Source organism: Corvus kubaryi, unplaced genomic scaffold (genome assembly GCF_017639235.1).
Source record: "Corvus kubaryi isolate FWS band 111438036 unplaced genomic scaffold, C.kubaryi_AGA036_p1.0 65380, whole genome shotgun sequence".
NCBI lineage: Eukaryota > Metazoa > Chordata > Aves > Passeriformes > Corvidae > Corvus > Corvus kubaryi.
In genome coordinates, this window is record NW_024581961.1 from 202,151 (window position 1) to 227,629 (window position 25,479).

General features: G+C 37.9%; 1 long non-coding RNA gene across 1 annotated transcript in view; it reads right to left on the minus strand.

Annotated features, from left to right (window-relative positions):
- Positions 1-20,132, minus strand: part of LOC121673398 — a 32,144-nt gene extending 12,012 nt beyond the window's left edge. Inside the window, exons 1-2 of the long non-coding RNA XR_006019200.1 lie at positions 20,064-20,132; positions 4,313-4,396 (exon numbers count right to left, since the gene is read on the minus strand). This is a non-coding gene — a long non-coding RNA (uncharacterized LOC121673398). The remainder of the gene's footprint in view (positions 1-4,312; positions 4,397-20,063) is intronic.
- Between the last annotated feature and the right edge of the window lie 5,347 nt (positions 20,133-25,479).

The window sequence follows — 25,479 nt, forward strand, 5'->3', positions numbered from 1 at the left end:
CATCGCCCTGGTGAATGAGTTAACCATAGAGTTGCTACTGTCTGGACCAGTGTTTGCCAGGCCCCAAAGCACCAGAGAGGCGTCACTGTCTTCAGCAATGACACGCATGATACACTCAGCCTGGGACTCCTTTCTGGTACCTCACCACACTAATCATATTCCTGTCTATATTTGTGTTTTCACACTTAAATCCTTGAGTTATAGATGACACCACCTAAGCAAGCTCAACCTTGTCTGTAATTTTGGCCTTTCTTATCTCTGTACAGTCATTCTCACAGCTTTTTCTCATCAGAACAAACCAGGGGGCAGGGGGAAGTTTTCTGTGGACGCTACAGAGAAACTAGAGCACAAGCCCTACATCAGAGAAAATAGAGATTGCTACAATGGAATAATTACACTAAAATTTGTAGCCAGATGAATGACATTCCTAATATTTTTTTTTCCTTCTTCTACACTGTTTATGCATTATACTGCATTATTGGGATCTCTCTTTTTAGTGTTAGCCCTTATTTTGACAGTTGTCCTCAGATGACAAAGAAAAATTCTTGTTTCTGTTAATTTATAGAAGTATACCAGAGGTGTGTTTTCCAAACTGGGTTGAAATGAGCAGCTAGCAGCTTTCTTGCTCCATATTCTAAACATTCTTTCCAATTATATTCCTCCCTCAAACACTCTTCCAAGGTCATACCTACACTGTTTGCCCATAGCTTTCTGAGTGCTTATACTTCTGGCTCTGTCTGAGCATAATTCAAACAGCATCACCAATCCTATCTAAAACACTCTTTCTTGGTCTAAAGTTCACCCCAATTTACTAGAGGCCAGCTGATTTGTGGTAACTCACATGGCTAGTGTGATGTAATTCATATTAGCAGAGCTGCCAGTGAAAGAGGAGAAATCAACCTATGGCAGTGAAAAGCGGCTGACCTAAGTCATATTTGCATTAGGGGTTAAAAATACATACCTGGGGTATTACATGTAATTTTTAAAATCCAAACTAGTTTTTAATATGCTTATGCTTTTAGCTACTTATCAGCCTGTGCGTTAAATGGCACTATCCAAAGCTTCAGCTATACTCTAGATAAGGGTCATAATTCCTTCCACAGTTTTCATGCATGAAGAGTAGACATCTTCATCAACATTTTGCTCTATCTAAGCCTAACCTATCTGCCTTAGATACAGTACTAGTAGTACTTATGCAAATAGGAAGATTGAATCAAATAGGTAATGGCTTATGTGATTTATATGCAGTTTACTGTCGGCAGAATCAGTAAAATCACATCTGTGTAAAGTGCATATTAATGCGCTTGCTGTTATGTGTATTGTCAAAATCTTTTCTTGAAGAGGTTTTCTGAAGGAGTCTTTGCATTGAGGATGAAAATTTGATACGCAAGGCCTACTAAAAAGAAGAGTACAAGGGTTCAAAAGAATTCATTATATTTGTTGAGAGGAAAGTAATAAACTGAAATAAGAAGCATACCACTGATGCTTCTCATGACAGGCAATCAGACAGAGAGGCTGAGTCCATCTGAAACTTGTAGGTGCCTCAGGAATTGAGCCTGTGCAATTCTCTACAGGTCAGCAGGGGATAATAAGAAAATCTGTCAAACTTGAGGGAAGAGTCAACTTTCTAGACCGCAAATCTGATCTGAGCAGAGTTGAGAGACAAAGAGTTCAAAAGGTTAATGCTGCTATGCTTATTTAAGTGAACGTTAGCACTGTTGTGAGAAAACAGATGGAGAAGAACTGGGGGAATTATTTGACTGGTTAGGTTTGTAAAACAGTGAGCTGAACAACAGACATTTTAGGCATAGAAGCTAGTCACAGTGAAAGCGTAAGCTGAGGTCTTCTTTCTCTTTTGCTTCCAAGTAGATTGGATTAATGGCCTTCCAATCATCACAATTATGTGCTCCTATTTAAGAAATCAGTTGGGAAACATCTGGGTTTTACATAACATTCACCATTATGTCTTTCATCAGATAAATTAACAGCTTTGTTTTGCAGTGGCTGTAGAAAGAGACAAAACCATTGGAGCACAATGGTACTTGCCATTTTTCTGTCAAGATGGAGCCACTATTAGGGATGTTACTATCAGTGATGATCAATGTGAAGCAGACATATTTACTGGGAGTCTGTTCGAACACAATACAAGGGAACAAATAGCAAGGTGGGGCCATTTTGTGGATAGATTACAACCTATTGCTCATGACCTGCCTTTATTACATCCCTTTCTTGCGATCTGAAGAGAAGAGAAACCCAAATAACAGCGGGTTCTGTTGTTCTGATGACAGCTTGAGAAAAAGTAATAAGGAATTCCTACAGCTATAAAAACAGAGTGAGGAAAGGGTGCCAAGTTACCCTTGGAGCTGTCACTCTTTGCAAGGCTCTTTTCTTTTCACTTACTTTTGTATAATACTTTATGGCTAAACAGCTATTTTTGTGGCCAGATGAGGACATAACTCATCCTTTGAGTCGTCTTGGAGAATTGGCGAAGAATTTCTGGTAAAATTTCAGATGGCAAGTGTTATTTCTCATCTGCTTAGATACTGTATATCTTGAAATTTCAGGCATCTGAAATTATGGATTACCTCATGTTTATTGGATCTGTTCTTTGGGCTTGAGCTATGTCCATTTGGAACAAACAATCAATCCCAAAAAGTGTTTTTACATTATTTCTTAAATAGTAATTTGTCTTTCAAAAATAAGGCAACAACCTGAATGCAGCTACACCAGAATATGTGAATTGGTTCTGAAAACACTATCATTTCATATTCTTCATTCCTTTACATCCTGTTTTAATTTTTGTTTTCTTTTCCATAATGCAGAAAAAGCCAGATCTGGGTGAATATTGAACAACAGTATTCATGAACATTCACAGGAATTTGAAATGGCTGTTTGATCTCTCCATATCAAGGCCCCTTGTTATCGGCTGCTCCTGCGGTTTCAGACAGAAAGATTTTTGTTCCTGAGGAGGTTTGAGGAATGGCTGATTTGTGTGAATACCCGTACTTGCATGCGAACGAGGCTACTCCTTTACAAACAAGAGCGTTCATTATTCCTCTGTTTAAAAGGATACACTAACCCAATTAGTGAGCTGGAAGAATATCCCGTGACTTAGCTAACCAATAACATGCTCCAACTAGGAGGCAGTGAATACTTAAACTGTGCAGTGTCTGAACCCCCATGTTGGCATTTCCCAAACCTTTGAAAGTTGAACCCTCTCTTCAGGAAAATAAGAACAATTGCACTCTTCACCCCTTCCGTGGTGTTATTAAAAGCATACCGAAGAGAACAGAGGCTCAGAGAAGTCTGTATGGATCTGGGTGTTCAGATGCTCTCCCTCCTTCCAAAACACGCTTTGAACAGTGTAGAAAGAAACTTAATGTTGATGCATTAAACCAAATTAGTTAACTCCTCTTGAAGCAGAGTGCCATCACACTTCTACAGCCTCAGGCTTTTTGCAGACTCCGGCAGGTATCAGTTACACCCAAGTAACATTTACAGCACAGCCTGTGAAAGAAATCTGAAGGACTGAGACTGGTCATCTACATATTTCCTCATGTTTGATTGTAGTCAAATGTAAACCACCTTTAATGATGCTGACAAAGGTTAGAGTCCACTCACCTAACTTGTGCAAATGCTAATTTCAGACAGTAGGTACATAACAACAAAAAAAAAAGGCTCAGAGGAATCAATGAGATCAAGAGGCATTTCACGTTTTGGAGATCAGACTTAAAGCCTATTCACAAATGATTCTCAAACAGAAAAAAGGTTGTATTTGCCATGAGTATTACTGAGGACGAATAATCCATCCAGCTGTGCTAAGTAGCATCAGAAAAAAAAATGAGTTCTTAAGTTATTTCTGGCTAAGTTATGCTACATATAAGGAGGTTTATATGATTTAGGTAAGATCTGGAAAAGTATCCAAACTTCTGAATTTATACTCAAGTTTCCACACCTCTGGGTTCAGGGTAAAAGGGAAGATTTACAGAGCCTGGCACAAAATTTAAAAGCCTACCTAGTAATCATCAGTACTCCCAACCCTTCCCACAGCTGCTATTTACCTCCACCTCCTTTTTTTTTTGACTCTACGGGTTTCTTTTTTTCCCCCTCCTCCAGTCTCAGTCTAACCCCTAGGATATTTAATTAATTTTCTAAATTATGCTCTTTTTATCTCAGCTTCTTTAATAACTGTTACTTCTTTACCCCACACTGTTCACTTTATCTTATCATCTGGCTTCTTACATCTACTCAGCAGATGCATTTTCAGGGCTCTTTGCAGCTCTGCCTGAGCACCTCATCTTTCATCACCCACTTCTTTGTTCCTCTTTATAGTGTTTCCTCTTCATACATTGTTGCTGCAGCTGAAACTATGACATTTCCACACTGTTCCGTGGGCCTAGGAGAAAAGCAAATATAAATCAGTTGCATTCCAGGAGATGATGTTGGCATGAGAATGTATATAGGCACTGCATTCAAGCACTGGTAAAACAAGACCTCCATGTTAGCTATTGAAATACAGCACATAAGTCTCATTCAAGATAGGATTATACTTTGTCTCTGAAATTTGAACTTTTTATTTTTTGGCATTGACTTCTATCTTTGACCAGTATTTGTTCTGGATTTAAATCAGAGAAACTTGATCTATATTATCTTACTTTAATGACAAAATGTACTGTCTTAACATGGTGAAAATTTCAATGACTGTGCTAGAAAATGTTACTGACTTTACAAGCTACCTACCAAAATCTTCAGATGACTGAGGACTAGCTGTAAGGCAGACACGACATTGCTCAGAGAAACAGAGAAAAAGTATCTCTGAAGTTGTTTAACAGAGGAGAAAAAAAAAAAAATGGAGGTTCCATATATCCTTTTCAGGGTGTTGTGCTGCTGGAATCTATAATATTCCCAGAAGGCCATTCTGACTTGCTTTCTTCCCCAGCCCATGATATGATGACTCAGTGTCCTGAAGCATCCCTGATTGCTTGCAGTCACATGACATAACTTGGAAGTTAAGCTTGAATACCCTTTTTAGGACAAACAGAAAAGTATTACTACTAGGAAGCAAATAATCTCATCTTATTTCCTCTTCCTTGTGTTCTCTTATCTTCTCCCTTTTTTCTTTTTTTTTTAAACTAGACAGAGCTTGTAAGCACAGTATATTGGTTTTAAATTACTTGCGGTGTTTGCTTGTATTCCAGAATTCCTTCTTTGTTTGCCTAGTTTCAGGTTCTCGGCTGAAATAATGTACCTGCATAATTTTCAGTTCACTCTTGTCTTTAGCACCAAAAAATGCCTTTCAAATGGCTTTAGTCAATAAACTTTAATGATAAATAATGCAGTGTATGAAGTACTTATATATCTAGCTTTTCATAGTGTCCCTGTATTTTTCAATCTTTTTAAATGAAGTGAGGGTTTTAAGATTTATAAACTAACCACAAAGAGTCATTCAGTTGTTAAAGAAAATAGTGCACAGAGCTGCTGTGCTCTTCTAGCTTTATTAATTCAATTTGATTTCTCAAAACACGCGAGAGGTTCCTGTTGTTGGATGATCCCATCCCTCTGAACTGAAGTGGGATCAAGATGGGAGTGTTGGCCAATTTCTCTTCAGACCTTTAAAGTCACAAGCAGACAAAAAGAAAAAGCTTGGTCTCCATCACTTCTTTAACTTTGAAGAATGGCTTAAAATCTCTTTCTCACCATTGGTTAGAATAACTTTGCTTGAGGACTTTAGCCAGCCCAAACATTGTATTTAAGAGCAAATTGTTTATACTTCTGTCTCCTTCATCTCCAAGGTCTTCTGGAAGTTTTGGAAAAATTAGCATGTCTTCTTTTGAAAGTCTGTCCCAGCATATTGGAAGACATTTGTACATGTCATTTATACCTGCCTTCTGTGAAGCCCTGGAACTGCAGGGCAAAAAAGCAGGATGGGGTTGCCTTGCTAAGACTGTTCCCCTCTCTTTTCTGTAAGTGTTAATGTAAATTTCTGTGTAAGCTATTTCAGCTGTTGAATGGACAAGGCTGTGTGTTGTCACTGTAAAACTCCTTTACCAGCTAAGGAGAAGGATTCTAAGATGCCCTTCCTCAACTTCCAGCCTCTTTCTATCCTGTCTGTGCTTTTGCCAGCTACAGCACAGATCTGTGCCTGTCTCTTTTGCACACCCAAAGTCCCAATATTTCAGGCTGAGAGAAATATTTCCGCCATCAGCATCAGCACTCCCACAATAAAGTGGCTCTTGTAAAGCAAATGGAGGTTTTTGGCTGAGGGTGAATTACATTCCCCTTCTAAAGAGAATGAAGATGCACAAGAAACAGAATCATAGCTGTAATGAATTAGGAAGTCGTACTATTTTGCTTTTTAAAAATATGGTCAAGATAGCAACAACAGAAACTCCCCAAATGCTAGCTTAATTGAAATCTCCATGTCAGCTTTAAATCAAGCAACTATCAGCTTATGGAGGACATTAAAGGAGTTAAGAAATCCCCAACCACTAGTTCTGTTTATACGAACCTGGATGTTTCAGTTCCTTCACTGGAAATAACCCCAAAATGATGAGCTCCCAGCTCTCTGTTTTTTAATCTTATGGATATTGAGAGTTGTCCTGGTTTTGGCTGGGATAGAGATGATTATCCTCTTAATAGCTGGTACAGATCTATGTTTTGGATTTAGGATGAGAATAATGTTGATAACACCGGGATGTTTTAGCTGCTGTTGAGCAGTGCTTGCACAGAGTCAAGGCCTTTTCTGCCTCTCCCTCCATCATCAGTAAAAAGGCTGGGGTGCACAAGGAGCTGGAAAGAGACAAAGCAGGGACAGCTGACCCCAGCTGATCACAGGGATATCCCATACCTTGTGGCTTCATGGTGAACAATAAAACCAGGTGGGACTGACTGAGAGGTGGTGGCCCAGTGCCTGGGTAGTGGCAGGGCATTGGTCAGGGCATGGTGAGCAACTGGATTACGCATCACTTGTTTTGCTTCTTTTATCATTATTATTATTTCCCTTCCTTTTCTGTCCCATTAAGCTCTCTTTATCTCAACCCATGAGTTTTACCTTTCCTGATTCTCTTCCCCATCCCACTGGGATTAATGAGTGAACAGCTCTGTAGTGTTTAGCTGCCTGCTGGATTAAACCACAACAGGTATATAAGAGCAAATCCTAGTATTTCTTTTGAAACAGCTCTTTTCACTTAATTTCAGTTCACTTACAGCAGAACTGGGCACTGCTCCTGACTCAAACCTTAGGACATTTCCAAAACACTACGAAGTAGCTTAATTAACAACAATGAACATTCTCTGAAAATTCAGAATGGAAGCATAATGCTAATTTCAATAAAAGAAATGAGATATTTTATTTCTATTGTGCTCAATGAAGCACTAGCTGTGCTGGCACTATGTTCATCTTCATGTAAATGTAGGCAGGACTTTACCCATATTTCTAATAGAGCATGTTTTCAAATGTTAGTTTAGCTTGGGCAAAAATAATCTAGAAGTTAGAGCTGTCGTTAATACCTGGAAGGTAACCCTAATATGTGGTTACTGAGGTCCTTGGAAAGTGGGTATTGATGGCTAGGTCCAGGTTGATTACCTTTTTATCTATGCCCTTAACCCTGAATGAGTACCTTTTGCACAACTGTAACAACAAGTGCTTAAAGTAATTTACAGCAACAGCAAAAGACTCCACTGGGGAACAGCATGACATCTAACTGCTTTCTGCCTCCATTCCCACAGGGCCAACTTGAAATGCCTTGAGGGAAGGACAAGCTATTCCAGCTATGCCAGCTGTTCTCCGTAGCATCATTATTCACTGGCACAACTAAGAGTAGTTCTGAAAATGCTCTAACTTGCACAAGGAATTGATGTCTAGGTAGGAGCTTTCAAGAGCAGAAAAGTGGGGGACTGGGGGGGTCTGGTGGAAAAATCGTCATTCTAAGGGTCACTGAGAGCTCCTCTGACACAACAGGAGTCGAGTCTTTAATGTAGCACTGAAAATTAGATGAAGAATTTTATTTCCACTCCCTTGTATCAATCATTCTTGTTTCCTGTGCAAACACAGACATTTTTGTCATTAGGCTAAAAATAAAACCTTTTGAGAACTCAAGCAACTGGTCTGTCTAGTTCTTTTCGTGCAATGTTTTTTCTGGTAGTAGCAATAACAGGATGTGCTGACCATTTCTCAGTGTAATAATCTGGTCTAGTCACTGATATAAACAACTTCCCCTTTAACCTTATAATTTATTCACAGCAGGCCTAATCCAAGACACCTTAAATAACAAAAATATTGATAAAGAATTTGCAATTATAGACACTCTCCTGTGTTAAGTATAATAATATCACAAATAGTGTCCTGTGGAGATAGGTGTCTTTCATAAATCTGACTAAGGTAATGTTGTTATCATTCTTGCCTTTCCAAGCAAATTCCACTTAAAAGCCTGAGCATGGTTATGGTGCTTATTCCAGTGCAGGAGCCTAGGAGGCTAAAGTGTTGTGCAAAAGGCATGTGCCTGTTTGGGGTAACTAAATCCTTCCTTGCAAATTGGTTGTACTAGTAACTATAATGCATGCGTACGAAGGAGAATTAAAAGAGTTTGTATGAGGTGGAGGGTTCACTGTCATTTCCCTCATTCCTCCCTTATTTCCTCCTTATTCACTGAACTCTCATCAAGACTTTCATTGCCCTCTCCCCTGCTGATTCAAGGAAGTGTTTTTAAATGGTGCTCTCTGAGTTAATTTTAGGGTTTAGGTCTGAATGGTCCATGTTTCTGTTTCCATCCTGATCAGGAAATACAAAGCCACAGTTCGTATTCATGCTCAGGTTTGCAGAGAACCATTTCCCCAGCACTTATTTTAAATCTTGTTCTGGGAGGAAAAAACCCTTCCAGTTTGAAATAAAGCCAAATTAGTTTCCCCTTCCTGAAGTATTTATTGTGCTTCCATACTAAAAAAATGCTGAAAGTCAGGAAAACATTAATCTATGTGCAGACCTATACAGATGCTCATTTTTTGTTGAGAAAAATAATGAGATTGCAAGTAAAGTTTCTGAACCTTATCTCGTATACATTAGATTCACAAAGGGAATTTTAGTTCTACTGGAAAACTTTTCCCTGAATTATAGGAATATATGTTTAAAGTGACTCATTACTATAATGAGTTATATCAGAGAGTATGACTGTAAAGAACTGCCACTTTACTCAGCTACTCCAGCCATCCTGTGGGCTGAGCACTCACTGCATTTGTAAGGGTTGTGCCTTTTATGTTATACACAGGGAGTTGTAGTTAGACCATTTAAAACAGAAACTGACGTCTATGGGGAGACCGGGTATGAGACAATGTTTTATGCTGCACAAGCCAAAGGCTTGTTAAAAATTTCTTTTTCACACACATTACTTCCATGCTAATGCATTAACAAACTGTGGTGAAATATTCATCATTTATAAATAAACATTACAAATGGTCCCACAGCATACATAAGGGAAGACTGAAATTGCAGCCAGAGTAGGGGTTTACCACTAGCCAATAGTGCAGATATAGGTTAAGAGGGATCTTGTCAGAGCTGCTGCCCTGGGAGATCATGTTGGGGTGCACGAGTCAGTGTCTGTAAACTGGCTGGCTATTGCCAGAGCATACTCATCTGATGCCTTTAATTTTAACATGTCAGGGGGAGAAAAACCTGGATACAACTTCAGTCTGGGGGTGAAAGATGGTAGCTTTGATTTTTTGTGCTCACACCAGCTCGGTGACTGTTATTTTCTGGGACATGCTGACTTCAGTGGAGTTTCTGTGCACAGTGCTTGTAGAAAATCAGGTCTGGTGGGTGCTTCCATGAGAGCTGGAATAGATGACTGACCTTCCATAGCTTATACCTCTTGAGGGAACAATTTACAGAATATGGGATATGGGAGATTTATTTGGAAACCATATGGAAACATTTATGTGTAGCTTTTGTGAGTCTGGGATTAATGTAACAAAATATGATACTCCATATTTGTTGGCAGGATGATGTTGAAATGGAGGGTTCACCTTTCTATACATTCATTTAAAAGTGTTTAGATTTTTTCTTCCACTAGAATGTGTTGGGGACCAAACATTTACAATATAAATGGACTCTCAAAAAACCTCAGTTGAAAAGGCTGGTTTTCATAAAAAAACCCAAACAACAAAGTAAAGATTGGCCTGGAATACAGCGTATGAAATGGCTTAATCATTTGGGTCAGTGTTGTCATTCCCTACTAAAGTAATTTTTCCAGGATCCAGTTGTAACTGGTGATTCTGGTAAATAGTTGTCTTATGTCCATGGAGCCTCTTTCCTTTACTGTATTGGAATCACTAGACTGGTGTGACTTATGTCAGATTAGGTCTGATTTTCTGATCTTGCTTTGACTGGTCAGCTTGACAGGAGATTTAAATAGAAGTTGCCCTGCTGGAAGAATCCAAGGAGGAATCCAGTCTGTGGTCTTACCCAGAGCCTCTGGAAGTGCACAGTGAAAAGCTAACCCCCGTTCCCACAAGAGTTTGCATCACACAGTTCTCTCTACTGGTTTCTATGTACCACTCAAGTTCCTGAATGAAGGCTCACAGTAGCTCTGCCTGTAGGTAAAAGCAATGTTAGTTTTCCTTGTAGAGATTGCAGCTGAGTTCACAGTGGAGATTTAATAAAGAATGATGATCTGTAAGGCTGCTTCTCTTCTTTGAGCACCTGTAAAAGATGATTAATTGTTCCCCCCAAGAAATATTTTTTAAAAAGCTTTCTCACCTTCCTTTTTCCACCTGTCTCCTCTGAGACTACACCTGAACTTAGAATTTGTCACAAAATGTAGGTGGTGGAAATGTCTTACCTTCTGCCACACAACTGCATTATTTGGAAGAGAAAAGTGGGAAAGAACTTAGATAGCAAAGTAAAATGAGTACAAACCCATACCATAAATTGTATCAGTCATTCTCTCTCTAGATTCTTCTGTTATCTTTAATATTACAGAAATTAATATAATCAGATAATATTCTCAAATACTGTTAATGAGCACAGGAGATAGACAGAAGGGCCAGTCTGGACAATGTTGCCAGAATTTCAGCTATACAAAGCCTAAAGGCCATGGGGGCCTAATTTTACCTGGGACAGAAAGAAAAGTTAATGTGATATTTTCTGAAAATAGTGTACATGTTGATACATGCTAACCAGAAACCCTTTGGTGATAGTGATATGAGTCTTCTAGGGAAGACAGATTAGAAAGGGGCAGATTGTTGTTGTAGGGCCAGGTGGCCCCAGGCCAATGAGGACTACATGATTAATGTCCGCACTGAACCTGTACCTTGCACTCTAGCTGTAAAGTACCTGACTTCTGCTGGAACAATGAATTCAGAATAAAGAGGAGGATGCTAGAAGTAGTAAAAAACTCTCAGGGGAGCGAAGAAAGCCTCAAATAAAAGGGAAAATGAGACTTATGACAGGATAGTGTTCCCTCAAACAGTCTGGGTTGCTTGGACGTGTCTATGGTGAACAGCTGATATTCGGGTCTGAGTCCTTCCTTCTAGGGGACTTCATGGAGCAAATCCAGGTCCTGCTGCTCTAGCCAAGAAAATAATAGCAACTCCAAGATCCTAGAAAGCACAGGGTTCGTTGTGACTTGGCATAGTGATTCACAAGAGAGGAAGGTGCCAATGCTCAGACAGCATGTCGGGCATGTCAGCTGGTGAAGGAATTTGTTGGCATTGCACCCCAGCTGGTGCAGATACTTGGCCTTTTAAAATTTGATGGAGGTGCTGTAATACCTAATGTATTCTGCATCTCCAAAATTGCTTGTATCTGCCTTTTTTTTTTCTGCAAATAGAAGCACTTGCCCTAAAAGTGAATACAAAGTTTCTGTTTTATGAAAGCTTTTCTGACATATTGCAACCTAGGTAAAACTTGAAGGATGCTATGCTTAGGGAATGTGACTCCTGAGGAGGCTACTACAGCTAATATAATTCTCTGGGGAAGTATTCAAAATATATGTCCTAAAATAAACACCTCCTGCTTACAAGCAATCTTTTCTACTGCTGCAGTTCTTTGGCAGGAACGCTGTCTTCTAGGTTTAATCCCTTAAGACTTCAATACATTTTATCAGTGGTTGGATTTTTGTGTGGTTTTTTTTGTTTGTTTGTCTGTTTTTAATTATTTCCTGTTTTCCACATCTTTTCAAGAGCACTGCCTTTTATAGCAGAAGCCAGGTGGTGTCTACTGATTGTTCACTAGTCAAAAATGAACAGAACCTATTAATTGTTCAGGCCTTGCAAATCCTAGACTTCCTACTACTAGAAGGAGAAAGCTGGTGTGTTGCAAGATTGTTTCCATCCTTATGCTTTTGTCTGATTTCCAGCATATGCTGTAAATATGGTAGGCATATGTGTCTATTTCCTTTATGAATCATGGAAGAAAATGTGTACACTGAATGTGCTGCTCTTGTTAATTTTTATGCAAGTGTTTTATTTTCTTTATTAGGGTGAGATATATCTTATATTAGGCTGCAATATACAGTCATTTCTCTTTGTACAGATGGCTGTCTCTAAGTATTCAAATGTTTTTACAAACTTTTTTGCTAGGTCCCTTTTTTTTGTATAGGACACCCTTTAATTCTAAGGCAAAAAATACAATCCTTCAAATCTTACTTAAAAGAATCAATAATCCTTGTTTCTCCAATGATGCTGATTTTACAATCCTTCATTAAATAGATCAATGCATTTCCATCACAATGTTATTCTTACTTTACTGAGAAATTAATAATAAGTTTATCTTTTCTGAAAATTGCATAAACTGGTAAAGAAAAATCGAACTTAGCCTTTATGTTTCTTTCATTTTTGAGGGAAAGAACCTTATAGAATTTCTGTTAAGATCTGCAGTGTTAAATGTTAAATGCTTCTGCTGTAAGTGGAGCTCTAAGAATTCTCTTTCTTTTAGAGAAACCAAGTTTCTCTAAGCCACAGAAGGCTCCAAGATTATTACTGAGTGGCTGCAAAATCCAGTTATTTCAACTCAATTGCAGCTCTCAGGGTTTGACTTCAGCTGTGACTGCATGTTACAAATCATATGGTATGCACAATGGAAGCAAAAAAAAAATCAGTAACAGTGAGATGGAAAAGACCTTAGAGAAGTAAATTTCTACGAACAGGTTGGTGTTCACAGTGCTGTCCAAATTAGCCTTCTAAGTGCCGGCCTTTACTGCTATGAAAAAAAAGAAAAAACCCCAAACAACCAACATTCCCTCTAAAACTTCAGTATAAACTCCCCTTATTAACGTGGCTGCCACTAACGTTTCCTCCCTGGATCTCTTTGGCTCTAACCCACCAGAGAATGGCTCCTACAGCAATCATTACCAGTGAGGAATTAAGCCACAATGAACCAGGTGAACTTCAACAGGGTTCTAGCACTTATGAGCACAAAAGGTGACTAAAATTGCTAGTGATTTTTCCGGCCACATTAGCAAGGAAAGGAGAATGCTTTGAGGGAAAGCACTAAAGTATCCAAAACAACCCTTAGAAGAATAAGGGTATTCATAAATATTCATAAGGGGAAAATATCTGTTAACTCTTTACTTCTATGACTGAAGACATTTAATAGAAAATGTCTTTTTTTACTAGATTTAGTCTGTGTTTGATTCTGTTTTGAATTAGTCTAAGCAAGTCTGGGTTGTAAAATTGATAAAAGAAGCTTTACTTGTGAAAAGCAGCTGCTGGGATTAATTGTTCCATTTACCTAGTCAGATATTTAAGGTTTGGTATAACTAATCTGCAGATACTTTTTTTATCTGGGAAGTTTCCTGATGTAAAATACCTCTTGCACTTTTCTTAACAAACTCCAGATAAAGAAGGGTGGTTCCTTACCCATGACATCTATAAAATGTTAGTTCTGCCCTCTTATTTCATACAAAATTTCACTTACTTACGTAGTTTTCATACATTTATAATAATAAGCAGAAATAAGTAAAACAAGTAAGGAACTTGTTATTCTATCATTTATTATCTCTATCATCTTTAAATTGTGTAGAGATTGATCAAACAAGTGAGATAAAAATATTTACCTTTGAACATATTTTTAATTTTTTTGCTTAAGAATGACTTATGATTAAAGAGAAGTGGAAAGGGGAAAGAGAATTGGAAGACAAAGTGATTTCTCAGGTCAGATTTTCGTTCTCTGTATAAAATGTAAATTGAGAAATGCAGGGGGTTATAATGGCTTGAATTTAAGGAGTCTCTACCTCTTTCTGCTGAGCTCTATGTGTTGAAGAGACTTACTGGCTTCTTATGGTGTCTAGGAGTAGCTAAATGAGTTAAAAAACTGTAAAAATCTTCCACCAAACTACCTTGGTTATTTGCAAGGAACAAGGAAGAATTTTGTTTGTTTGTTTTTTGAGAGACGGATTGAAAGTTTTTGAAAGATGACGAGCGAGTCAGCAGGGTTTGGAGTACTGAGATGATCCTTGATAGCTGATAGTTCAAGAAAATGCTTCATCAAAACAGAGCTGGCAGGCATCTCTTCACTCCTTTGAACCTTCAGAGTTGATAAGGAGGTTTTAAAATATGTTATTTGTAAGAAAATTTGTTTTTCATGTATCTGGTTTATAAGTAGGGGGTTTTCAGTATACGGAACACAACAGAAAGTGGCTATGTCTTCATTTGAACAAAGGACTAATATCAATGTCAAAAAAATCTGCCTTTCAGCAATTTTATTAACAAATCCATTGAAAAAAAAATCTCTGGAATCACTCAGAAAACTCTGTCAGTAGTAGATTTCATGTGTATGTGTGAAACCAGCAGACTAGTCATAGGAACTTTGTAATTAGTGATTAATATTTTGAAAGATCCCATTAGTAGCAATCCTAGTAGAAATAGAGAAAAGGACGGTGTGTCCATGGTTCACCAGCAGGACAGATTGTGGCTTTACAGAACATTCAGATGTTTCAAGTTCTTTCTTAGACATTTCTTAGATGAAGAAAACAACTGGATCCTGGGATATTTCACTGAAGGCTGCTTTTGTCAAACAAAGAAACAGGAGATGGCTGACCTCTCTCTTTGCTTACAGAAAGTTTTATATTTTCTACTGTTTTATATTTAAAACACTTTATATAACAGGCCAGGCACTAATGTTATGGAGTCACCAAGCATACATGTACAGTGGTTCCTGTCAGCAGCAAGAGGTGGACGGGTTTTTCTGGAGACCAAAACAGTCATTGTGGGAGAACTGAAAATTGATCTTCCCCTCTCTCACTCCCTTTCCCTGCTAGAAAATGGAGCAGGGTCTGATAGTTGGAGGCAGGAACGCCCAAACAAACTGCTGCTAACTTGTAGAAATCACCGGAAGAAATACAGTTCTATCTGGTATCTTAGAAACCCAACACACATCAGTCATTTAGTCACTCACTTCTTCCATCACACTCTTATCTCCCTTTTATTATGCTTTATCTTTCTCACAAGCCATTCCGGGTCTAAGTCTGTAACATATTTACATTGTGCTAGTTTAACAAGGTAATTCTTTTTCTGCAAATACCTGCCCAGTACATCTTGTCCTTCTGGTGGGACAATATTTATAAATAAAAAATAACAAAGAAAAATATTTTTCCTTAGAAGAACACACTAAATAGACCCATAAAATTTAGGCTGCAGCCTTCTCATCTGCTTGTTAAACAAATGTGTTTCATCTACAAGACAAGCAGAATCTGGTATGTGAATATCAAAGCAGAATCTGACCTTTAATGGATCTGTGTGTATGACCTAAAGGAGAATTTTTATCTCTGCACTGAAAGTGCATAAAAATGTAAACTGGAATTGGTGCTATTGATTTGGTTCTGGTACTTGTTTCTTTGTAAGTCTACTGCACTCTTCATGACTTTTGGGGATTTTTAGAACAGATGCATGTTTTTTGCTGAAAGAAATGGGTGTGGGAGAACTGCAGTGAGCTGGGCTTGTTTCCATTATGCTTAGAGGCCTTTTCCCTGTCACTCAGGTTAAACTGAGAGGTCCAAGTTAAAGCATCCATCTGTTAAACTTTTCACGACACAAAATGTGTTACTCTAAACTTGTGAGAAAATAAAAAAATTAAATCTTCTGATTCTGGAAGAAAAAGAAATCAGAAGTCATCAAACAAGCATCAAAAGTCAAGGGGAATAACCAGCACTAGGACAGGGAAAAAAGCAGGGATATAGCTGGTGGCAGGATGATGTGAGTTATGGCTGTATAGGTAAGAAAGGTCTTGGACAGATGTGGGTGGAACAATTTTGAGGAAATAGCAGTACCTCTCACCAATTACAGTACAGAAACAAAACTCTTTGAGGATGGACTGCTTCTGAAGTAATGAGTGAAGGGAAGGCCTGCATCAAAAGCTGAGAAAGTCCTTTTATTTTTCAAGCAGTGTGTATGAGCTATTTATTTTATAGATCTTTCAAGCCATTGCTCTGATGAGTTGGGAAGGACTGACTGGTGAGATTGACTCTGCTGGCCCTTGGTGAACTCCTATCCTGGGATTCAGCTGTGAATCTCCCTCCACCGTCTCAAGAGCATGCCTAATTTACACAATCTATCTCCTTCTGTACAGCTTCCACTGGAGTCAATGGGAGTTGTGTGCCTGAAGCCAAGGGCAGAATTTGGCTCAGAGAGAGTATAACAGCTCCAGTGCTTTGCCAAATGAAATACATTTAGAGTCTGACATGCACAGTTGGATGCAGTAAGTAAAAAATCAGTTTTACTGGATACAAGGCTTCACTGACTAGTGTTACTTCCCTCTTGTCATTGTTAAAAGATGTGCTTTATAGGAAAAACTGCTGGTTCAAGCCAGAGACTTATCTTTACCTACTGTTCGTAGAGTGATGCTTTATGTATCTCCTTAGTTTCCAGTGCTGTGTGGCTAAGGACTTTCTGTGTCAGAGGCCACATTTTTTATTTAATTTTGCATCAATTATAATAAAAGTTGTGCAAAGTTTAATCGATTTCTTTGTCACAGCTATTCAAAACACCGTTCTTTTTTAATTCATTCCAAGTAATTTTCCCAAATGCAGCAACAGTAGCAACACAGTTGACTGATAAGATCTATACCTCATTTAAAACAGACATTCAGCTTGTGTAGTCACTGCTAAACAACAAGTATTTTACTGCTAAGTCCCAGTATCTCAGTTCACCAGTGTCAGGAACATGAGTTCTAATGTGGCTTTTTCTTGTGAGGTTCTTCTCATAAAAAGCCATTTTGAACTACATGCAAATGACTGTCTTATAGAAGTAGCCTTTTAGTCTTTATTGACAGTATATATAGGTAATTCCTATGGGATCATTTCTTCTCATAGCTGCGAAGTTTAATCCAACAAAATTGCACATATGGTCAAGAACTCAGCTATTCCCAGACTTTTACAGTCTACAGGAGTCTTCCATGGGGACCATTAGTTGCAGCTCTTTGTTCTTCCCTAAAAATACAGTGGCTTACTGCTATTTCCCTAAACAAATAACTGTAGAAAAAAAATACAGTGCTTTTCATTGGTAATTGCATATCCCTGAAGTGATCTGCATTTGTTTCTGTGCTGTGTTTTTTGAGGCTTTTCTTTTTTTGTTTTGATTTTCTTCAGTGATGCTTCTGCTTCTTTTCCTTAGTGGTTTTTATCTTTGCTTTTAAATTTACAGTTCTCTCCTCTAGTGAGAAAATCCAAGTGAGGAAATCTCTTCACTAGAAATTATTTTCATAGAAATCATCGATTTGTTCAGCCTCCTTAGAACAGCCAGTCTTCACAACAGTAAGGAATCTGGTCTCTCTGACATGGTAAAGTTCAAGACTTGTATCAGTTGTTTCCTTTAAAGCAAAAAAGCAGAAAACCTTGGTTTTCGATTATGTGATAGTTTACAATACTTCTGTGCAGTGCAATATACAAGACCAGATTATTTTTCTTTAAAATTATGTCAGGGCTTTGTGCAATATTCCCAGGAAGCCCTATTTCCTAGCTAGACGTTTCAAGAATGGAACTATCAAAAATTTCATAGATGCAGAAGAGATTGATATAAAAAATCAAAGTGGAAATGTTTTGGTTAAAACAGTGGAAGATGTCTGGGATTCTTTTCCCCCTCAACATGTGGATTTTAATAACTGCTGTTTGTTGTTAATTACAGAACATACTGCATCTTCTTATAAACATGCCAAAGGAGAATCAAGTTAACTTGTTATATTCCCCTTTGGATATGGTGTCCATATACAATATTTAGACTAAATCCTGTGACTACCTTTTTCCAATTGATATATTAGGGAGGCAGGTTCTCAGCAATCTGGACAATGAGAGGGTGGGGGAGCTGAATCCCTAATCATGCTCATAAACTAAAATGCCACACTGTACATGTCTGCGAAGTTAGGTGCCTTGAATAGACCAAAGATACCCAACTCATATGCATTTCTTTGAGCAATTAAATCTTAGTACTTGATGCGGAAAGAATGCCTCTATGTGTGAATTTAGCTTTCAGCATGTGAGAAAGTTTGCAGAGCCTAAAAGGAGAGAGAGAAAAGCACCAGTAAGATGAGAACATTGTGTCAGGTAGTGACTATCACCTAGGAGGATCTTAAAACATTATATGCAGCATCTGAAATATTTCCATATATGATTAAATTTTATGGTGTACAACTATTAGTTAGATGTGCCATAGCTGGTACCTTATTCCTTATTCATATTTGCACAATCTATACATGTAAAAAAGGGGAAGCCACATATATGGAATAGACAAAGAAATGGAATAATCAAAAGCCTGCGTTTGAATAATTAAACAGCCTGAAGTTACTGAAGTCCAAGAATACTTTAATTAATCAGAACTAATAAAAAAACTTAAATAAAATATAATTAATTTTATATAAGTTTCGGTGTTTCTTAATAGAATAAATCTCTTGTGTGAAATATTTAGGTAATGACTATCATAAAGGAGACTGATTTAGAGTGTAATAATGTGTTCTGAAAGACTCTGCTTTTCTGTGTCAGTTAGGAGGAAGATGTCATTATACTTGACAGTGTATTCATTGTGCCTAATACTCAGTTAGTTGTAGCAGAGTGTGTACAACAATACTTCCATAGTATTTTTCACCCTGCCCATACACCCACTCCATCACTGTGGTTGTCCCCAAAATATTTTAGAGAGTTCATTCTCTCACTCTTCACTTTTTTTTCTTTCCCATTTCTCAACAAGCTGAATACATCAGAAACAGGCTGAACTGTTGGAAAAAATGTGGGATAGACATCTAAGAGTCTGTCTATTACTTTTGTAAATTTCACCCATGGCCACCCACAGAACAGCTTGGGGTTTTTTTTTTTTTTTTTTTTTTTTAAATTCTTCTTTCTGTCTCCTGTCATATTTCCAATTTTATGACTGTTTGGAATACCAGAATTCCTGTAAGTCAGTAAAGTTAGGAAATATCTGCTAAAGCTTTGATATGTTCATTTTCCAGAGTTATTACTGTACATGAATGATGTGAGAACATTGTGATCCTCTGCTGCTCATTATGGCTATGTACCTCCATTTAAGAAGGTTTGTTAAAAATACCATAAAGTTCATTATGTACTACAATGGCTAACTATACTCATTAATTTTGAAAATGCATGTAATTTAAATTGGTATTGAATACACACTAATGCATGGAAAGGTCTGATTGCATAGTAAAGGAACAGATGGTCTTCGCCTTGAGGAGTTTACCACCTGAAAATACAAAAGCTGTGTAGGGAGAGGGTGTAAACACAGAAATGAAGGGCTCACCACACAGGAGGAGAGTGGGGATGAGAAGGGTTGAGTCACAGGGAAGGAATGAGCAACAGCCTGTCAGGAAACACCCTGTGAGTTCCAAACATTTTTATTTTGTTTGATAGGGGTATGGGTAGGTGGAGATCAGTTAAACAGGACAAAGAAAAGGCAGGGAAAGAGAGGCAAGGGCATTTCAGGATGTGGAGAAGAGAGGAGGGAGCAGGCATGCGACAAAGAGGAGGGTAGAGATAGGGAGAGATGTGGGGGCGAGATGGATTGCAACAATCAGCAGCGGGAAAGGATAATTAAAAATCATGGGTGTCTGTCAGACATTAAGCCTCTTTTACCTTTGCTATGTCAGCTTCATTGTCAGACTGGATCCTCCCTGTAGTCTCTTCCTCATTCCAGGCTGCTCCTGTCATTGTTTAACACAGTTGTGCATGAACCATGCGTTCAGACTGAAGCCATAAAATTATACAGTGCACTTAATTGAAAGATTGAAAAATTACTTTACACCGACAGACTACACAATGGTTGACACTTAGGGACTGATCTTAGGCTACTGTAGTCAGTGAGTGTAATTTAATGTTGTAACTTTCAAGTATGAAACCAATGATTTTTCCTTTGGCAGAGGGAAATTGTTCTTACACCACGTTAACTTTTAGTGTTGGAAAGGGAACTTCTCCCTTAACCTAACCCTCTTAAAGATTCAGATAGCTAATAATATTTCTCATTTATGCTTGAGATGGCCTCACTCTCAAGAATTGTCTGTGTGTGTGTATATTTCCTTAGGTCGAGTGAGCTATTAAATTTCCTTAATATTGAAATGTTTTGCTTATGTGCTGAGAATTTTTATTTTGCTTTCAAAAACGATGGCAGATTAATGGTAAATAAATATTCTGATCAGAAATCCTAGATCAGCTCTAAGTCTTTTGTCACTGCCACCCTTCCTTTCTCAGAGAAACAAAACCCAATTAAGATCCAATTTTATTTGTCTCCCTCCTTGCTCGCCGCAACTTGTTTGAAAAGAGAAGCTTGTTTTTCTGAAAAGCTACATTAAACCAGAAGACTTTGAAATGGAGAGGCTCTGTGTTCCCTAATTTCTTCCATAAAACATGGCAAAAACAGCAAAGTAGATCCAAACAACATCTAAATTGTTTGAATAGTGACATATATCATGGCTGAGCTTTATAGGCTGCATTCCTGTTTATTTAAGTCCAGTTACTGGCTGCCAGAATTACACTCATGGGACCCAAATATCTCCAATCCATAATCTTATTTTCCAGTCAAAATTCAGAAAAAAACCCACCCAAAAAATAGAGGAAACCCAAACAAACCACTCTCTGTATGAAGCCAAGGGTTTTTTGCAATTCAGTAAATTCAGCCCTTCTATCCATAAGCTTGGCATTTGCATTGTCAGCACTTACTCTTTTAAGTGGAATTAGAAAAACAAAACATCAATGGAAAATCAAGCTGATTTCAATATTGTTCAACAAAGCAGGAATCAGCTGACACTGTAGGAACTTCTTATCCCATTTTCTCTGAACAGCAGGGTAGGAGCACTTTTAGTATTAAGATAGTTCATTTTCTCTAAAAATTACACTGAAGACTGCAGTTTGGTGTCATTTACAAATATTTGAATTTCATAATTGTTTCCATACAATATAGAGAGAGAACCCACTAGAATTCCTGACTTATTGAATATTCTTACTGCCAGAGTCTCACTTTCAGTATGTAGTGTCAAACTTGCATCTTTTGATCACATAGGCTGAATCTCTCACATTAGAATAATTTTTTTTTTATTTACTTTTCAAACAGCTTCTCTCATGGAAGTGCAGCTAATGGCACATTATTTGCAGCCTCTGTTCAGTAACACTTTGTTCAAACTAATACCTCTACCCAGAGCTCATTAAAGCAGCACTTACACGCCTTCAATACAAAGGGAATAGTTTCAGGATGAGCACTGGGTGTCTGATCTTCTTTTACACAGATTATCCCTTTTTTCGTCCCTGCTCTAGGCAGTGCACGAGTGAACTTATTCCTAAAATACTGTAGCAAGAAATGGCTTCTTCCACTCTCTTATTAAACTGTCACAAAACATATCTGAGAACCAGATATTACACTGCAGTGTACTAGGAAATTTAGGAGATCATATAGAAACTCTCTCAATAAAAAAATGAAAGTGTTCATCTTCCACTGACCTACAAATCACAATTTCTTGTAAACACTATTTCTTTTCAGCTTTGTAGAATTAAAAACTTTTCATTAATCAAACCCATGAATGCTAAAAAAGTAATGTACTATACATTTAATATATTTAAAAATCTGATTTTATATCTGATAGAATGAGATATGATCATATTGCCAAAAAGCCTCCTGCTTTTTTGACACAAAAATCCTAACTTAGAAAATGTAACTTCAAACATCTCTGGTTTGCTTTTGCTTTCCTTTTTCATTCATAGCTTTACAAAATGCAGCCACTGACTCCCAGAAAGTGAAGTAGAATCTCATTCCTATGAAATGATCAGGCACCTCATTCCAGGAGTCAGGTGACACCAAGCACACTGGATGAGTCTTTTGGAAAGTGTAGTTGATGAGATCAGGCTTGGGTCTCAAGTAGTTAGATGCTTACTTTGATTCAGGTCTCATTCTACTGCCATTAAATAAGTAAATGAATACATCAATGTTGTTGATGACATAAATACATAAATAAATTAAAGTCTTCTCTTTGTTTTTTCTGGATCTTCATTTTACATATAGATCCTTGAACTGAGGGTCCTGGTAGGATGAGGCTGGCACAAGGTGATAGCTATAGAAAGAGATACACCTCCTTTGCATGCGCACACAGTTAAGTAAATGCAGCAGTGTCTGTATTCTCCTATCTAATCATTCTGGCTTGCCTTCTGTGTTAAATAATGCTTCAAGGGAAAAAACCTGGGAACTTAAATGTCCCATCCTCATGTATTTCCCAGTGAAGTGAGTACCCAATCTATGCTTAGATTGATAAGTTTGCCTGACTGCCATGATAGGACTCCTTTCTAACTGAGATAGCAGAAAAGCCTAGTCTAGTATCTATCTGGGTCTCTCTATACGTGAGAGAAATCAAGCTCCTTCCTGCTAATAGAAAGCATCATGAAAGAGAGCAGTGAACAATGCTAAGTCGTTCACAGTCTTACATTTTTCATACACATTATTATTTATGTTTGTTATTGCAATAGTACCTTGAAGCTCCATCCAGGATTTGCCAACAGCTCGAGAATCACTGTATGGGTTGTCACAGACAGCCATAACACAAAAAAGTTTATACCCTGAAGACCTTAGATTTATAAGGCATGACAAATACTGAGGAGATGATTGGGATGTGAAGACAAGAAAGGTATCAAGAATACTTGCTGCACATCACAAATCTGTGGCAGAGTCATGAGTAGCCCACTGTTGCAGCATGTTGACCTGTGTTTAGTCATAAAATGAATTTTTTCACTGTGTTCAAGATTTAAAGCTATGGCAGCAAAAGCCATTGCAACACCTATTACTCGGACGGTCATGTGTCTCCTAGAATTTACAGTTGCAGTTTGGATTAGATCCAAACTGGTGTTAGATACTGCACAGATGAGCATTGTAGTGGACACCTTATTGGCACCTAAAAGGACATCAGATGCCATTTGGAACCATGAGGTGAATATCTAAGTTCCACTTTAAAAAGTGAGAAGTAAAGAGTAGAGAATTAATGTCCGTTTTCTCCTTAGGAGTATGTATCAAGTGAAAACCCTTAGGGGTCTCTCCTAGATCATGTATCTTTCAACATAGCCATAATTATCTGGACAGAGAACAACTAACAGAAAAATGGATCCTAAATTATTAAACAAAACAAGAAAAATAAATTTTCTCTCTGTGTAGAAGTATCTCACTGAATACACTGAATGGGCAATTGAATAGCAAGTCAAAACCAGTGCAGTAAAGTTCAAAATGGTATAGGAAAGGATGACAGCAATGATGAGGCGTGGAATGACTTCAATACAACACATAACTAAATAGACTAGGATTCTTCAGTATGAGAAATTGTTTAAGTGGATATGAATCATTTCTGGAAAAAATGGATGGTCCAGAAAACTTGTGTTAGAATTTATTTGATGTTTCTCCTAATGCAAGAACTAGGGGAAAACAAATAAAACTGGCAGGGGTTAGGCTGAAAATGAACAAAAAAGAGAGATTGTCTCCATGGTAGACAAGATGTGCAACTCGGCACCTTAAATTATTGTGGATTGAAAGATTACCTGGTTTCAGAAAAGTGATTAGACATGTGGAAAAAAATACCTATAGTATTCAACGTGAAGTTATGGAGTGGCTTAGGAAAGCTGTCTTTCACAAGTTTATGGAGGAAGAGAAAGTCAATAAGGGGACTATAACTGTATTCTAGTCCTGTTCTCTAGGCACTTGCTGTTGGCTACAGTTGAATATGATAGGTGGGGTTTTTTTGCCTGCCCCTTTACAGCTGTTTTTAGGATATTATAGGCAATGAATGGGCACAATTAGATCTGTCAGTATAACTGATAACAGGTAACATGCTGAGTAGGAAGCCATCTAAACCAGCCATATACACCCTGAGAACAGGCCTGTCACAGCAGTAATAGTCCCATTTGACCTCAGCAGTAGCACAGTGTTTGAGTGAGCAGTGGTGCTTTCTCTGGAAGATGATGGACCTTAAGCAGGAAACACTCAGCACCAAACAGGGTCAGGCCTCAAAGCATAATTAGGTAGGAAGCTCTTATCAGATAATCTTTTGCTTTGAATAGATTGCAAAATCTCACTCAGGCAATTTGGCTGCTTTTATCTCACCAAGCAGCAAAGCAAGGACAAAGGCAGGATCAGCTCTGCGGTAGGGTTCTGCAGAGTTAATTCTTGCATCGTGTGGCTCAGAAAATGAGCTTGGTCTCGCTGGAGTCGAGGCTGATTTGTGATCAGGCTGATTGTCCTGGACTGGAAGTGTTGCATGAGCAGGTTTTGGAATAGGTAACACAGACCCTTTAGGGATCTTCTGCGGTGTGTAGCCCCTTTGAGAGCAATTGGATTCTCTTCATCTGTCATATTAACATTGCAGATTTGAAATTAAAATAATAATAAATAAAAAATCCTCAGGCTTGATTTAAAATTAGAAAGAAAGAAAAAAAGAGTTCCACTTCATTAAATGACCTTGTAATATATTTGGCAACTTTGACAAGAAGTTTGCAGGATGAAAAAAAAAAAAAGGAAGAAAGAAAGAAAGAAAGAAAGAAAGAAAGAAAGAAAGAAAGATCCAGTGAAGTTTACGAGTGTTTTTACAAATTATTATTCTCCCTCCTCCAAATCTCTGGCATCGCAGGTAAAGCATTGTGCAGCTGGTATCTTGACTTACCATTCGCTCTCAGGCTCTGCAGGGAGTGTCAGACCATCAGCACTGATGTTCAGAGCAAAGCTGTGAAAACAAACCACAGCAGATTAGTTGGACTGATGACCAGGTTATTTAGAGCTAACCACTTTGTGTGCCCTTACATCTCCACCAAACAATTACTCTTTTCCATCCTTTTATTTGTGCATGCACTTATCAAGAAAAACAGTGTTTGCAAGGGGACATTTTATTAAATAGAGTGATTCATTTAAGAAGTGTTTCTTTGACTCTAGAATGCCAATATATTTTTCTCTTTAATTAAGAAGGCAAACAACACAAAAGACATATCAAAATGCTAGTTATCTGAAATACTTGATTGTCTGAAAGAGAAATTAAAG